A 13,352-nucleotide genomic window follows, 5' to 3' on the forward strand; every position below is an offset into this window, starting at 1 on the left:
TAAAGCCAGGTCCATGAAGTTAGGTCAGGTGGAAATTGAAAAGGGAGAAGTCTTGTATTTACAGTCCACAAATTTTACATAGGATATTTATTGTTATAAGCTTTTTGCTGTCCAGGTGCAGTCATAACCATAAAGATATGGAAATTTATCCTCGTCCTTCTTGAAGAGACAGGGTGAAAGAAATGTCTACAAGAAATGTCTACAATTTTCATCATTGCTTTAGACCACCCAAAGGTGGGTATTGGATAATTGAGCAACATTATGACAAAATTGAGTTTATATGAGTTTGGAGTCTAAATATAATATTGTCTCCTGAAATGTAGGAGGAGTGAATTCACCAATTAAGCCAAAAAAGTTATAGTTCACTTGAAGACTCTGTGTCTGAACATTGTCTTCATCCAGAAAGTGCATTGGAATTGTACTCAGGGGATGACTCTAAAACCCTCATGGATTTAGGACTATGGGCTAGATTTACTAAACTGCGGGTTTGAAAAAGGATGTTGCCTATAGCAACCAATCAGATTCTAGCTGTCATTTTGTAAAAAGTACTAAAAAAATGAAAGCTAGAATCTGATTGGTTGCTATAGACAACATCCCCACTTTTTCAAACCCGCAGCTTGTTAAATCTAGCCCCATATCTCAGCGCCTTACTTAACAAAAAAGCAAGTTGATGCAATACTTTTAAATAAAAGACAGCGTTATACTATTGAGGATGTGATAATCGATACTGAGAGTAGATATATTTTTTTGTATTTGTTTATTAATGGGGAACATTTTAAATTTTTGAACATTTATGCTCCAAATATGCCTATTTGGTATTTTTTTACTAAACTCTCTGGATTTATGCTTCAAAGAGATTTTCCTAATCTTATCAAGGGAGGGGTTTTTAATATGGTGGATAATCCATGATTAGATAAATCAACTACTTCTGTCTCTTCTTATAGTTCTGGGTGGGATACTATTCAATATTTCAAAGATAGTCATGGGCTTATTGATCCTTGCAGGGTTCATAACCCTACTGAGAGAACATATACTTTCCATTCTGGAGTTCATGATGTGTTTCACGTATTATTTGATGGTTTCCAATTTGTTGATTTCTAGAGTAAGTTATTATTATTATTATTATTATTGATATTTATTTATAAGGCGCCACAAGGCGTCCGCAGCGCCGTACAGAGACAAACAAATTACAATACAATGGGAGAAGGCACAGTACAGTAAACAGTAAACACAGCAACTACCGTATATACTCGTGTATAAGCCGACTTTTTCAGCACATTTTTTATGCTGAAAAAGTTCCCCCTCGGCTTATACACGAGTCAGCAGCTTACCTTCCGCAGTGGAACAGCTTAACTCCCGCATTGGAACGCATGTGCGTTCCACTGACAGGAAGTTCTGCATTTGTGTTTCAAATGCCGAACTTCCTGTCTGTGGAACGCACATGCGTTCCACTGCGGAGGTGAGTGAAACATCTCTCTCTCTCTCTCTCTCAATAGTAGCAACATGTTTTCAACAGGACCTGCGACATAAGGCACATACACCTCCCACATGCCTTCTTCATGTCAGCCAGCGTCGTCGGTATGAATTTCATTTTCAGCATCTGCGTTTTGTTCAGTAGTACTGTAGTAGTAAGTCCTTTGTTTATAAGCAGTCTTTGTTTATTCACAAGATTCCTAGAGGGCTGCGTGATCGTGTAGTCAGTGGCTAGTAAACGGTTAATGTGAGGACACTGTATATATAAAGGACATGTATGTTATGTATTTTGTGTAATATAGCTCCTGCATGCTGCATAATGTTCTGTTTAAGTACTTCCTGAACAGTTAGTTCCCTTTGAGTGAGGTGTGGGATGATAGAGGAGTGTCTTTTACCGTGCAGATAACGTGGCACATACACTTGTGAATCTGTGAGTGTTGGCAGTGCATCAATGAGCTCCATTAAATTCTAGAACATTTCTGTACAAGTGCAGATCATGAAGGTTACAGTTTTATTTCCTATAAATTGGTATCTAAATATTTGTTTACTCTGCCTGACTTGTCCTGAAATTTGAGTTGTATGCTCTTCTGAATAGTGTACCACAGTGTCTTAAAAAGTGTTAGTGTTATTTGATGTTAGTGTTAGCAATTGATTTAGCATTATGGTCTATTATAACAGTCTATCCTGCAAACATAGTGGTGTTGGGTCAGCTGACAAGTTTTTTCTATTAAAGAAATGTACCAGTAGCTGCTGCATTTCCCACCCTAGGCTTATACTTGAGTCAATAAGTTTTCCCAGTTTTTTGTGGTAAAATTAGGTGCCTCGGCTTATATTCGGGTCGACTTATACTCGAGTATATACGGTAAGTGCACAGCTACAGAGGGCGGGGAAGGGGGAAGGAGGATCTGCAAACGACGGGGCCCAAGAAGGAGGGCACGGAAGACAGGGAGACCCCCAGGGGGGAGGAGGGAGCGAGAGTGGACGTGGGGTGGAGGAGCCTCGAGGAGGAGGGCTAAGTAGCTGGAGAGCAGAGTTAGAAGTGGTGGAAACAGGAGGAGAGATGGCCCTGCTCAGAGGAGCATACAATCTAAGGGGAGGTGTGGACAGACAGAGAGACGCAGGGGAGAGAGGGAGAGTAGGGGCACAGAGGCAGAAGATAAGGTAGGAAGTTAAGTGGAAGACAGAAAGGCTTTAAGAAAAAGGTGGGTTTTTAGGGCCCGTTTGAAACTGGACAGATTAGGGGAAGTTCTGATGGAGGGAGGGAGCTTGTTTCAGTGGAGGGGGGCAGCGTGGGCGAAGTCTTGGATACGCGCGTGGGAGGAGGTTATAAGGGGGGAAGAGAGGCGACGGTCAGAGGCAGAACAGAGAGGGCGGGATGGAGCATGAATAGAGAGAAGGGTGGAGATGTAGGGCGCAGTGGAGTTGGCGAGGGCTTTGTAGGAGAGTGTGAGGAGCTTAAAGAGGATTCTGAAGGGTCATGGGAGCCAGTGAAGGGCTAGGTAGAGGGGGGAGACAGAAGAGGAGTGGCGAGAGAGGAAAATAAGCCTAGCGGCAGCGTTAATAACGGATCGAAGGGGATCGAGATGAGAGCGTGGGAGGCCAGTGAGGAGGAGGTTGCAGTAGTCCAGGCGGGAGATGATCAGAGAGTGGATAAGGCATTTGGTGGCATCTTGGGAGAGGAAGGGCCGGATGCGAGCGATGTTACACAGCTGGAAGCGGCAGGATTTAGCAAGAGAGAGGATGTGGGGGCCAAAGGAGAGGGAGGAGTCGAGGATGACACCAAGGCAGCGAAGTTGGGGGACAGGGGAGATAGAGGTGTCGTCGACAGTGATGGAGAGGTCAGAAGGGGATGAGGTATGAGAGGTAGGAAAAACTATGAACTCAGTTTTGGCAAGGTTAAGTTTGAGTAATAGAAAGGACATCCAGGAGGAGATGGCAGAGAGGCAGGCAGACACCCTACAGAGCAGGGAGGGAGAGAGATCAGGAGAGGAGAGGTATAGTTGAGTGTCGTCAGCGTAAAGGTGGTAGATGAAGCCGAAGGAGCTGATGAGTTCACCCAGGGAGGAGATGTATAGAGAGAAGAGTAAGGGTCCCAGAACAGAGCCCTGAAGGACCCCGACTGGAAGGGTGGACGGGGGGGGGGGAGAGAGACCCAGAGGTGGTGACAGAGAAGGATCGGTGAGTAAGGTAAGAGGCGAACCAGGACAGGACTGGGCCGGAGAGGCCGAAAGACTGGAGGGTGTGAAGGAGGAGGGGATGGTCAACGGTGTCAAAGGCTGCAGAGAGATCAAGGAGAATGAGAAGGGAGAAGTGGCCCCTGGCTTTAGCAGAGAGGAGGTCATTGGTGACTTTAGCCAGGGCAGTTTCAGTGGAGTGGAGGGGGCGGAAACCAGACTGGAGAGGATCAAGGAGGGAGTATTCAGAAAGGTAGGAGGAGAGACGGCTGCAGACGAGCCTCTCGAGAATTTTGGAGGCAAAAGGGAGAAGAGATATGGGGCGATAGTTCGGGAGAGAAGTGGGGTCGAGATTAGGTTTCCTAAGAATGGGGGAGAGCATGTTTTAAGGAGAAGGGGAAGATGCCAGTGGAGAGGGAGAGGTTAAAGAGGTGAGCGAGGTGGGAGCAGGTGGTGGGGGAAAGGGAGCGAAGAAGGTGGGAGGGGATGGGATCCAGGGGACAGGTAGTGGGGGGAGGATGAAATGAGAAAGTGGACTTCCTCGCCAGTGGTGGGACGGAAGGAGTGGAGGGGAAGGTGGTTGGGGGGAAGGACAGAAGAGTGGGAGGGGTGGAAGAGAGAGTGGAGGAGGAGATTTCAAGTCGAATGGCCTCGATTTTAGAGGAGAAGAAGGAGGCGAAATCGGAGGCAGTCAGGGAGGAGGGAGGGGGGGAAGGGGAGGGGGCCAGGAGAGTGCTGAAGGTGGCAAAGAGGCGGCAGGGGTTAGAGGACTGGGAAGAGATGAGGGATTTAAAGAAAGATTGTTTAGCGAGTGAGAGGACAGAGCTGTAGGATGAAAGCATGAATTTAAAGTGGAGGAAGTCAGCCAGGGAGCGGGATTTTCTCCAGTGACGTTCGGCGGTACGGGAGCATTTTTGGAGGAAGCGGGTAAATTTTGAGTGCCAGGGTTAGGGTTTGAAGCAGCGGGGGTGGACAGAGTGGGGAGGGGCGACCGCGTCCAGAGCGGAGGTGAGGGTGTGATTGTAGAGGGAGACCGCCTGGTTGGGGCAGGCCTGGGAGGAAAGGGGAGAAAGGAGGGTATCGAGAGAGGAGGATAGAGAGGCAGGGTCAAGAGCGTCGAGGTTGCGTATGGACAGAGTAGGTTTGGGCAGTGGGAGGGGAGCAGGAGAAGAGGAGAGAGAGAAGGAGAGGAGATGGTGCTCGGATAGAGGAAAGGGAGAGATGGAGAAGTCGGAGAGACTACATAGGTAGGAGAAGACAAGATCAAGGGAGTGACCAAGGCAGTGGGTAGAGAAGGAAGTCCATTGGGTGAGACCAAGGGAGGAAGAGAGGGTGAGCAGTTTGCTGGAAGCAGGGTAGGTGTGGTTGTCGATAGGGATGTTAAAGACACAGAGAATGATCGAGGGGAGATCGGAGGAGAGGTGGTGAGGAAGCCAGCTAGCAAAGTTATCAAGGAAGAGGGTGGTGGGGCCAGGGGGGCGGTAGATGACAGTGATGCGGAGGTGGATGGGGTAGAAGAGGCGGATGGAGTGAGCTTCAAAGGAGGAGAAGGAGAGGGAGGGTTCAGGGGGAATGACACGAAAGTACAGGTGGAGGAGAGGAGGAGGCCAACTCCACCACCTGGGCGGGCACCAGGCCTGGCGGAGTGGGTGAAGGAGAGGCCACCATAGGAGAGGGCAGCGGGGGAAGTAGTATCAGAATCGGAGAGCCAGGTTTCAGTAACGGCAAGAAGGTTAAAGGAGTTGGATGGAAAGAGGTCGTAGATAGCAGTCAGCTTGTTGCGGACGGATCTGGCATTCCAGAGGGCACAGAAGAAAGGGGGAGAGGAGAGGGGGGAAATGGGGATGAGGTTAGCAAGATGAGCAGCGCGCGGGGGATGGCGGGGAGGAACGGGAGAGGTAGGGCGGGGGGAGAGTATGGGTATGGAGTGAGAGCGGGAAGGCATAGTAGGGAGAGAGAGTAACAGAACAGTGAGATAGTAGGGACAGTGAAAAACAGGTAAGAACAATGGCAGGAAGACAATGAAAAGGTGGAAGATAATAACGAATTAGGGCGTGGAGGGCATGGAACAACAGTACAGTGAGATAATAAGGACAATGAAAACAGGTAAGAATGATAGCAGAACAGTAAGATAATAAGGACAGCGGATAACAGGTAAGAATAAGCAGGGAGACAATAGCAAGATGGAGGACAATAACCAATTAGGGCGTGGAAGGCAAGGAATAATAGAAGGAGAGGAAATAAGGACAATGGAAATAGGCAAGAATAATAACAGGTAAAAGTAGTTGCTGGTAAATATAAAATCAGGAAAAACAAGATAAAGGCATATAAATATTAGAATAATAACAGGTAAAAAGTAGTTACTTGTAAATGTACAATCAGGAAAAACAAAATAATGGCATATAAAATAATGTTTTATATGCAGTTGAAAGTTATTCTCATATTGGGTGTATTTTAATATCAGATCATGCTGCTGTTCTGTTATCTTTGAAGACACGTTCTGATGTGACTACTCGTCGGTCTTGGAGATTTTCAGAATATTTGGCTCAGTCAGATGGTTTTAGAAAATATCTTAACCACAAATGAATGGAATTTGTAGATGACAACTTAGACCATTGGAATGATACAGTTTTATTTTGGGAGACCTTCAACATAGTACCAAGGGGTCACATCACTGCATACCTGGCTAGGCAGAAAAGAGAATTTCAAGCTAAATATGATCTGCTGCCCGGAACTGTAAAAGTTTCATTTGGTGCCTGTATTAGGTCTCCATTTGTCTCTTCTTTTGATATCTATATGAAAGAACATCTGCTTTTGGAAGACTTAGTGGCTTCAATTGCAAAGTCTAGATTAGACTATTCTAGAAATAGATACTATAGGTAGCAAAGTAAAGCAAGGAAGGTGTTAGCGAACATGACTAAAGTTTAATGGAAAAAATAATATGTGGAGGCAACTAAGGACCCATTTTAGACATGTGTCATCTTCCGAAATTGTTTCCCAGTTTCAATCAATTTATGAAAATGTTGATACTGCTAATATAGATGATTTACCCCTCCATCATTCTCTTTTACAGTCTTCCAAAATGCCCAAACTCACTGAGTAACAACAGAGTGTTTTAAATTCAGAGATTACTGAATGAGAAATCGATCTAGTTATTAAGTCCACTTCTAATAAATCACCCGGCCTGATGGTCTACGTGGGAAATACTATAAAATTCTGCGTTCCAATATATTATCTTTTCTTTCTACTATGTACTACTGCAGATTGCATCTCATGCAACTTCCCTTTTACCGGTTCAGCTAAGCTTATACAATTTTTATTCCCAAGTCAAAACAAGATCTACAAAAGATGTCTTCCTGTTGTCCAATTACATTGTTAAATCAGGGTTTTCAAATTCTTGCCAAATTAATAGTGAATAGGTTAAAAAGTATTTTTCCTGATTACCCCCTAGCAGTTAGGTTTTAGTCATGGTCGGCATTCTGTGCGAGTGGTACAGACTGCTCTTACAGCTATTGTTAAATCTATGTATACAACAAATTCGACGGCTGATATTTATAGTATAGATGCAGAAAAAGCATTTGATAAAATCTCATGGACACATTTACAATTTATATTTGAATATCGGGAGGGAAATTTGCTCAGTTTGTTAAATAAATATATAACTCAATTACTTATTTATATGTAAAGTTTATTTATTGTGAACCAATAACCATGACTCGGGGTACACAACAGGGATGACAACTATCGCCTCTGCATTTTAATCCAGCTTTGGGCCCTCTTTAACGTATCCTGACTGAGATGACAGATTTTCATGGTGTTTTTCTGGGAGCGGAGGAAATAAAAATGGTAGCCTTTGACGATAATCTTTTGTTATTTATTTCTGATCTACATTTCTTGAAGCCACCGGTGTCTGACAAGCTTCTAGAGTTTGCAAAGGTCTCTGGATTTACGATTAATAGGGAGATATCTGTGGCAATGGTTTTGGGAGCGATTACGAAACCAACATGCTCTTTTTTTAGTTTATGTGGGTGACCCACTCGCTTACATATTTGGGGATCCAGCTTCCTAAAAATATATATAATCTTTATTCTTCGAATGTCAGTCCTATTATTAAAGAAGTCATTGCTCGACTTCGGAGTTTAAGTCATCTTCCCCTCTCATATTTAGGCTGTGATAATAATGACTATCTTTCCAAAACTGTTATATCCATTACAAATTCTGCTGGTATTCTTAACTGCTGTTGATGAAAAATTGATAAATGGGGAGTTTTACCGGTTTATTTGGCAAGCTAAGAGGTCTAGAATTGGCTTGCTTAAGTTACAACAGCCTTTATCGAGAGGTGGAGTTAAGTTACCTAATTTTAAATTATATAAATCATACTGGGATCCTTAGGTGTTTTTCATGAGTGGCTTAATGCCTGAAATGTTTATGTTAACTTGGAAGCTGATAGTTTCTTTTTGTCTACTTGTAGTTTAGTCTCTTTCTTGCATTTTTCTGGAAATGATTTTTGGAGGAATGGATTGATAACCCCCTACTATTTACTGCATAGAAAGTCTGGCGTGCAACTCAAATGAAATATGATCTTAATATCATTTTTTTTAAAAATCAGGCTTTCAAGTGGGGAGAGCTGTATATCCATTTAATATATGGCAGACGAGGGGAACTTTCAATATTGGATCGTTGGTAGATTAGCAGGCTAGAAAATCACTTACGATAGCTCAGATTATTACTAAATATGAGTTGCCTTATGCATATTTTTGCAGTCCATCAGGCTCAACACTATGGGCTAGATTTACTAAGCTGCGGGTTTGAAAAAGTGGGGATGTTGCTTATAGCAACCAATCAGATTCTAGCTTTCATTTTGTAGAAGGTACTAAATAAATGAAAGCTAGAATCTGATTGGTTGCCATAAGCAATATCCCCACTTTTTCAAACCCGCAGCTTACTAAATCTAGCCCTATGTCTCTTTTATTGTTAAACATTTTTCAGTTCAAGATTGGACTAATGGATTAGATATAGTAGTTGTTTCTAAGCCATTGTTAGGTCGGGGGTGTCACACTTCAATTTTGGAAGCTGGAAATGACAGCTATGGAGCCCGGGATATTATGAAAATATATAATATTTATTTGAACAGGTATGAACCAGAGAATGCAGGAAATGATGCAAACCAAGTATTGCATACAATATTCAAGGATTTCTGGGGGATGCTGAGAACTGGTAACAAGGAATACAAGTGGTACAGGTGGACTGGTTAAATGGAGAGAAATCAGATACAGAGATGATGGCAGCAGCTTGTAGGAGTCCCAGAGAACAGGAGACATAAGTGAGCACAACAATGAGGAACAGCAACATGAACAACAATGACAAGCACAGGACTTAATACAAACAACATAATACTACTTAAATGACTGGTAAAAGCTTGTCACATGTACTCTGCCCTATTGGGAACAATATTAATTGCTGATGGTACTGTACACAGTTTATTATATGTTGACTGACAAAAAAAATATGTGGCTCCAAGGATGCCAATAAAGAGTTAACCAATGTTGCAGTTTATAGGCCTGGAATTTGCCCTCATATAATAGATATAATTACATGCACAAACAGTGCCGATAACAGCAGTTCTAAGGATTGTGATTTATACTTTCTCTATTAGGCTATCTAATTAATAATCTTGCCTTGTCACATCCGATAGAGTTTGCTCGAAATATCTCACTGCCTAATAATGGCATTTGTTAATTTAGGATATCATTCAATAAGTGAATTATTGCCGTAATAGGTCTATACCTGGGAGTAAATTATATGGTCTATCCCATACATAGAACCTATGCACATCTTCCGTTTTTTAAACCCTTAACACCTTAGATCCTGTATTATCTTTGAGAGAAAGGATAAGACCTAAACATCCATATACAGTAAGCATTTAGGATCACACTTTTTATATGCACTGCTTACATGAGAAATATTCAATCCATCTTGTATGTGTTGCATTCAGACAAATGACAGCATTTATTGAGTATACACTCCATTATTCCCGGACTTCCCTCACCACTATCTACATTCCCTATGTGTACTCTCAGTCCATTACTGATACAAAGGTTACCATCACCACACAGTATTAGGTGCCATTTAACCTTTATTATATTCGGGTCAACATAACCAATTGTCTTACTCATGCTGTTAAGCTATTTTAAAACATAGACCTTTTTCTTTCTTATAAGGTTTTGTGTATGTTTATATAGACACTTGACTATAGGGAAAAATGCACCTGCTCCAATTTAGCTACATTTTTTAATTAAAAATCGTGCCATGGTACACTACATAGAAATGCTGACTCTGTACTGTATTAGTCTAATTCAAAGGACTGATTTTTATTCAGAATATTCTCTTATAAGTGCATTTACTATTCCTATTTAATGAGCACACCCTGTTAAAGATCAGGGACCTGATTCATTAAGGAACTTAAATTAGAAGTTTCTTATATAAGTCTCCTGGATAAAACCATGTTACAATGCAAGGGGTGAAAATTAGTTTTCTGTTTTGCACATAAGTTAAATACTGACTGTTTTTTCATGTAGCACACAAATACTTGATAGCTTATTTGTACACTGAAATTTAAAGTTGATATTTGTGATATTGTTAATTTAAGTTCCTTAATGAATCAGGCTCAGGATACTGCCAATCAACATCAGTACATCAGTGCCTAAACTCCCACCGGTCGGCTACCTCTCTTTCTCATCCCTTCTTCCCTTCTCCCCCTTCCTCCCGTCTCTCCGTCTCATCCATGTGTCTGTCTGTCTTCCCCTCCCTTTAGATTGTTCGCTCCTTTGAGCAGGGCTCTCCTACCTTCTGTTTCCATCACTTTTAACTGCGCTCTCCAGCTACTCAGCTCACCTCCTCTCAGTCCCTCTGCCCTCTGTCTCCTCTCGCTTCTCTCCGCTCCCCTCAGTGACTCTCAACTTGTCATCCGTGCCCACCCTCTTGGGCCATAGTTACCTGCCTGTACTCACTTTTCCCCTCCCTCCCTCTCTTTCATGCTGTGCCTGAGCCCCCAGAGTTATAGTGCTTACTGTTACTTGTACTGTGCTGTTTCACCTTGTACTGTGCCATTGTTTGTCCTTGTACGGCGCTATGGATACTTTGTGGCGCCCTATAAATAAAAATTAATAATAATAATAATAATAATAGATTGACTGAATAATCAAACCCCTGTTTAGGAGAGGTTAAAAGGCAGAATATCTGCACCATTGTATCTTATTCTTGATGAAGCCCGCAACTCGTGGAGGAAACATGTCAAATTATTGTGTTTTGCCATAGTGAACATTACCAACATATCTGATTCTATTCAGAACCACCTTTTTTGCATGTGGAATTAGACCTATTAACTTCCGGCTGCACAAATACGACTATCCTGCCGGCTGTAGGTGAGTGGGGAAATTAGCTGTTCAACAGTAGCCAGGAACGGAATGCATCGGATCTGCGCATGTGCCTACCCTTGAGACAGACATTAAGGCAGCCTGAAAACACTGTACCCTTCCACCTACCAGAAGGGGAGGTAAGAGGCGTCTGTTACATTCGATACTGGAGAAAAAACACAGGATCTACGTATGAACTGAGCCAGCAATGAAAGTCTATAACATTTTATACTTCTACAGTCTATTCAGGACTGAGCTTTACTGTTGGAAACACCATAAATCTAACTTTCGATACAAAGGATATAGTGACTCTTATTTTCGGGGCTGAGCTTTTCTTATTGGCGTTATCCACAGCATATAGCATATTGTATATAAAGAAAATGTTGATTTTGATCATTGTACAACATGGGACACTAGCACAAAAGGATTTATACATAGACCTTGCTAGTTACTATTTCTAGGAATTATCTCAGAGATTCATTACACAGACCATTATTACCTCGGCATATCATACATTGCAGTTGTATTTCTTTGCCTGGTACCAAGCATTCATTAAGGATCACTTATATGCTTTTTTGATACTTGTTTCTTGCTTACAAATGAGTCTGTTTTTTGCAATAACATTTCTTGCATCCAAAAGGTCTGTTTACATATTGAGTGTACTTATTTGATATTGTTACTTCATAAGTGTGTTTTGATAAAAACAAATATTGCAACCTATTTTTATGCATGTATATGCTAACCATCTACATTTATTAAATCATTGTTACTTATATCACATACTGTTTTTGGACAGATTTGCTTCAGACAGACACTCACTCACATTTCATCAGTGCCAAGGAGTTATATATATGCAAGGTATATAGGGTCACTTTTATTCTCCTCCTTTAGGCTGCATTACCATACAGATTATCTACAAGGGAGCGCAGTTGACCACACCACAATGTCTCCTAATGTGCTAACTGAAGAGAGTACACAAATTACTTCCTAAAGGACTATCTGATAGCCTCAATATTACCAAGATTGCCACATAAGATACTTTGCTCTGCAAATACTGTATTGTGACTTACCCCATGAGCCAATTCCTTTTTTTTGTGATAGCAGTAACGGTATATTAAAGTGTTTGTACTGCGTAATATGTACCCTTTATTGTAATTTAAAAAAGTATCCATCACAGTGCTGTTTTTTTTTTTCTTCAAAAGGGAGATTGGCAAAGTAGATCGGTGTCAACATTCAAACAATAGCACAAATAAATAACTTGTTTTCAGTTTTATTACTGGTTGTTATAAACAGTAGTGACAACTAGATTAAACTGCCCACAAAAATTGGAAGATATTATAGATGAAAGCTAGTATAGTTTTATGTAGTTCAATGTATAAAAACTAGAGATGTTCACTGACCCCCATGTTTTGGTTTTGGTTTTGGATCTGGATTAATTTCGTGTTTTGGTTTTGGCAAAACCGCCCTTGCGTGTTTTGGTTTTGGTTTTAGTTTTGGATCCCATTTTTGTTAAAAAAAAATTGCTAAAATCACATAATTTGGCTCTTTTTTTATCCCTACATTATTATTAACCTCAATAATATTAATTTCCAATCATTTCCAGTCAATTTTTGTCAAGTGCCAAGAACACTGCTACCACTCCTGTTTCTGTATGAGCAATGGTACTGAGCAAAGGCACTGGAGACTATAGAGTGACAAGTACAATGCTACCCCTGTTTCTGTGTGAGCAATGTCACTGGAGACTGGAAAGTCACAAGAACACTGCTACACCTGTTTTTGTGTTAGCAATGGCGTGGATCTCCTAGGGAGGGAGGTACTTATGGAATCCAAAACACGCGAGATCCCACAGCGCAACAATGACATTTTGCCTCGATTCAGATCCGAGGATGTGTGAAAGTAACGAGCTGGCTCGCGAGCCTACTCGGATCCCCTAAGTTTGGGTGGGCTCGTTTTTCAGAAAACCGAGCCTGAGCATCTCTAATATAAACATATTAACTGCATATATTCCACATATAGTCCACATACGTATGTGGTTGAGCTAATGTTGGGTGAACAATTAAATAAAACTAAGATTTTGAGCACCACTCCTGTATTGGAGTAAAATGTAATACACGTACCAAGTGCAAGTGATCCCTTGCAATTACGGTTCTAGGGCAAAGAATTAATCCCAAAAGTCCCTAAATCATCAAAGTAGTAATCACCTAGCAACATCCTAGAAATGAGATTCTGGATGTAATTATTAGAAATAGCTATCCTTTTTGGTTTTAATTAACATTTGCTATTAATGCAT

The sequence above is a fragment of the Mixophyes fleayi genome, chromosome 4, assembly GCF_038048845.1.
Source record: "Mixophyes fleayi isolate aMixFle1 chromosome 4, aMixFle1.hap1, whole genome shotgun sequence".
Taxonomy (NCBI): domain Eukaryota; kingdom Metazoa; phylum Chordata; class Amphibia; order Anura; family Limnodynastidae; genus Mixophyes; species Mixophyes fleayi.